Source organism: Lipotes vexillifer, unplaced genomic scaffold (assembly GCF_000442215.2).
Source record: "Lipotes vexillifer unplaced genomic scaffold, Lipotes_vexillifer_v1.1 scaffold690, whole genome shotgun sequence".
In the NCBI taxonomy this organism is placed as follows: Eukaryota; Metazoa; Chordata; class Mammalia; order Artiodactyla; family Lipotidae; genus Lipotes; species Lipotes vexillifer.
The window spans coordinates 1,814,527-1,819,134 of NW_006798376.1; the positions used below are offsets into that span (position 1 = coordinate 1,814,527).

At 38.6% G+C, this 4,608-nt stretch overlaps 1 protein-coding gene across 2 annotated transcripts in view; it reads right to left on the minus strand.

Moving 5' to 3' along the window:
- Window positions 1–4,608, minus strand: part of PRKG1 (protein kinase cGMP-dependent 1) — a 1,229,308-nt gene that overhangs the window by 786,082 nt on the left and 438,618 nt on the right. The gene's annotated exons all lie outside the window — the stretch shown is intronic.

Here is a 4,608-nt window from a genome sequence, read left to right on the forward strand (position 1 = left end):
GATGTCTTGAAGAACTGTCTATGTTGTAGCTGTTTACCTGTTACAAATGGGGAAGAGGGGTGGAGTCATTACATATTACTGTAGCGCTGTGATTCTGAGAAAGAACTGCTATCAGAAATCGGCTATGTGATCAAGTTTGCTTAATCATAACTCATTTTTCTTTAAAACAACCAGGGCCAATTCTTAAAATAAAATTAACTTAGTACTAAAAATATGCAGTGTTTCAGAACTGACACAGCACATTTTTTTTTTTTTTCCGGTACGTGGGCCTCTCACTGTTGTGGCCTCTCCCGTTGCGGAGCACAGGCTCTGGACGCGCAGGCTCAGCGGCCATGGCTCACGGGCCCAGCCGCTCCGCGGCATGTGGGATCTTCCCGGACCGGGGCACGAACCTGTGTCCCCTGCATCGGCAGGCGGACTCTCAACCACTGCGCCACCAGGGAAGCCCGACACAGCACATTTTAAGGGTTGTTTCAAAACCTGAAACTTCCAGCACAAGGCTTAACTTAGAATGGATTCTCACATTTCAAATGGTTGATTAGCTCACTGTCCATTCACACAATAATCATAATATTGAACAAGTAAATTTGAGTACATTAATATAAGACTCGGAAAAAATAATGAAAAGGATACTTCAAGTTTTACTCAAGAATTCAAGTTTTAACTAAGAATAACTCTGGATAACTTCAACTGGGAAGATTATTAAGGTGAGAAAACTAAATTCTAATGTCCTTCTATGAATTCAGTAAAGAGGCAGATGCTGAAATCTGAAATAGCCTAGAGGCAAGAATCAGGATTCTGAATAATAAAGCTAAAAAGTAGAGAATACAGGAGACAAAATTATAAACCTTGGATTAAAAGGGATGAGAATGGGGAAATAGGACTCAGGAGAGCCATTTCCTTAGAGGCATCAAATATTAGAGTTGAAATATACATTCAAGGTCATAACATCCAACCCTTTATTTTACAAATCAGAAAAACTAGGTCCCAGGAATCTCAACAATGTGGTAAAAGGAAAAGAAAACAAAATTTCTGCCACAACAGAATCAGAACTAGAACTCCGTTCTCCTGTCTAGACTTCTTTTGGGGTTCCTGCCACTCCAGCGGTGCTGTTTTAAAAGGATGAAGACCAATTCATGGAAGGGCAGAGCCATTCCTAGTCACCTCTCCATTGCAGAGTAAGTACATACCTTATCACTAGAGCAGCCAGTGCAGAATAAGACAAACACACAGGGTTTTATGCTAGGTAAATAATATCAATAGAATTTTGACACGACTATCATATACAAAGTACAAGTAAAAATAGTTACACATTTTTGAAGAGAGAAAGGAAACTGACAAATAAAAGTTAGATAAGCCAAATTATGGTATTCACCTATTTCATACTTTACTTTCTCATTCACAAATTCACAATACATCAGGGAGAGCAAGAGCTCAACTGACTAAATATAAAATTGAGATGGTCTAGATAGGAATAGAAGGTTAGCTCTTAGGTCTTCGGTGTTTAGTTGCTACTTTTTCTCAATAAACTGCCCGCTATAGTCACCATCCACAGCAGTACAGAACACAAAAATGAGATAGCTCTTGCAGAGGCTGAGAGTTAGAAAGGATCCAGGGACTTAAGGAGCTAGTTACCAAGAAGAATTTTCTCTGGGAACCAGTGTTGCTTTGCAGTGGTCCCACATTCCTCTCTCTTAAACTCTAAATAATTTTAATATTTCAAGTCCACATTTATTATACCCATACTTTTCCTAACTTTATAGGCTTTAATCATTCCTCCTTCCAGTTCCATTTACTTGAGATACACCTAAGAAAATCATTTCCCTGCAATTTTCACCCTCTTGACTGTTTTCCTTGCCCTTTTGTAACTTCCTTAGGTGTTCTTTACCTTTCCCAGAAAAGTGTCTTTAGAAAGATGCTATAAGTAGAGAAATGCTATAGCATTTTACCAGAGCGGAAGCATTAGATCCACAAATACAATGATTTGACCTTTTGGCTTACAGCAACACTTTAGGTCAATGTTATTACGACTTAATTTACAATGAACACAACCTCTAGCTCCAGTATTGAAATCAGCTGCTGTGTATATGTAATAATTGAATGTGGATAAATCTGCCTTGAAATGCCTTGCCTTATGCATGCTAATATTGAAGCAGTTAGGATACAGCATCCTTTCGTGCAGTTTCTTGAGACTGCCCTTTATTTTCCCCCTAACCTTAAATATTTCCCAAGACAGAAGAATTGTGATATTTGCTTTACATTCTGTCATCTGAAAAAAATACTCAAGTGTTGAAAAAAATCTTGAAGATATCATCACCTGTATTTTACCCTGAGAAATACATATTTTGTAAGGAATTTTACTTAAAAAAAAAATCAAGCTATGCTAATACTATTTGGAGTAAGATGCAGCATGAAAGACTGAATGGAACATCATACTTGGTGTCAAAAGAACTTTTATTTTTTTCCTGGCTGAATAAGCAAGAAGATGACTGTACAAGTTCTCTTTCACTTTCCATGTCCTCAGCATTCATCTGCAAAGTGATCCTGGATAGTTTCAAGCTCAGTCCAGCTCTATGATTACATGATTCTTAAATGTTTACTTAAATAGAAAACAAAATGGCTTATAGAAGTTAAAGGTACTATTCAGTATTTTATTTTTAAAGATACAGACTTAAAGAATTCTCCAAGTTCAACAAAAGCCTTACTATAAAAATTTCTGGGACCTAAACTAGCATTTTTTTTCATCTTAGAGACCTGCTTCCCACTATTCAACCTGAGTCTCTTTATGTGCCACTTGCAGATAAACACAAGTGTTTCTTAGAGCCCATTGGTCCAGAATGGCTACTGGATTCTTCATATTACAGCTTGGAAATCTCAGAATGTCCTGCCCTTGAGAGTCTCAAAGAAGCTGCTAGTGGATATTTACATCTGTATGGCTAAATTTCAGACTGTGCTTTGCTGGGGAAGATTTACAGGCCTAGAATATTAATAAAGCTACTTCTATACTTCTTGACTGTATCTAGAGACAAAAGGTAAAAGCTTTACTTTTTAAGTAGAATACCAAGCTGAGGTCTGTAGGTGGGACAGAAGTTCTCCAGCTTGGAGTAAAGAACTATGATGATAAAATGACACTATCACCGAGGCAGAGGTGGAGATGCTAGAGGTGGGAGAGGAACTAAGACTGTAACGGTGCTGTATTGGTCTAGAAGTGGTAAGAAGTAATGGTTGGAATTTAGAGAGGCAGATTTTAAGAGACAGAAGTATTTCTTGACATCTTTTTAATCTCATTCTCTCTGAATACAATTAAAGCACACAAATTAGGAATAATTACCCAAATCTGATGAAGAGATTGAGGCATAGTGTAGCCACAGCTACCACATGACTATATACTTACCGGCCATGGGTATCAGTGCAAGAACCGTTATCCTCATCTCCCAGCTCCTAGCATATGTGGCCCTACTACGCCAAGAGGTAAAAGAAGTTTTGTGAGGGGAGCAAAATCTTCTCTGAAATTACGTATCTGACTGCAAATGCTGATTTCCATATCTAATATGTTTCAGAATTCAGATCTGAAGCTGCCAATTTGAGTGGTTTCTCATTTTTGAGGAAAGAATCCCAACTAGTTGTTGGTTCCAGGTGGTTTTTAGCTTTTTTGATTAATCAGATTTCCCCTTAACTGAAATCTGTATATTTCCCTAGAGAAAAAAATCAAGTCCCCTATTTAATCTGTGAAACTGTTCATTTATAATTTAGTTTGAAGTTGCACATGTACAATAAATCTGGCGATTGTAACAATGTAAGCCTTCAGAATTCCAAATGCAAGGCAGCTATTGAAGGGCAGAGCCTTCATTAGCCAAATTTGAATGAGATAAGGAATAAATATTAGCTATAAAGATAAATATTACCCCAACACAATCTCAGCCAGGTGGTCAAGGTCTACATCATCAGTGGTGAGTCATGCTGACTTATGTGAATCCTTGATATGATGAAAATGATACTTTATTTCTGTGGTCTTCCTTCAAAAAAGGTAACCCCAGTCTAATAATGAGAAAAGCAGACAAATACCAACTGAGGAACATTCAAGAAAATATCTGATCATTACTGTGAAGCTCATTAAAAACAAAAAAAGCCTGAGAAACTGTCACAGCCAAGAGGAGCCTAAGGTGAGATGAGTACTAAATGTAAAGTGTTATCTTCAATGGGGTCCTGAAACAGAAAAGGAACATTAGGTAAAAACTAACAAAATATGAATACAGAATGCTCTCTAGTTACTGAAAATGTATCAATATTGGTTTGTTCATTGTAGCAAATTACTCTATTAATGTGAGATATGTATAACGGGGAAACTGGGTGCAGGGTACATGGGAACTCTGCAATCTTTAAAATTTTTTGTAAAGTGAAAACTCATCTTAAAGTTTATTTTAAAAAACAGTATGGGGGCTTCCCTGGTGGCGCAGTCCCCGCCTGCCGATGCAGGGGACAAGGGTTCGTGCCCCAGTCCGGGAGGATCCCACATGCCGCGGGGCGGCTGGGCCCATGAGCCATGGCCGCTGGGCCTGTGCGTCTGGAGCCTGTGCTCCGCGGCGGGGGAGGCCGTGACGGTGGGAG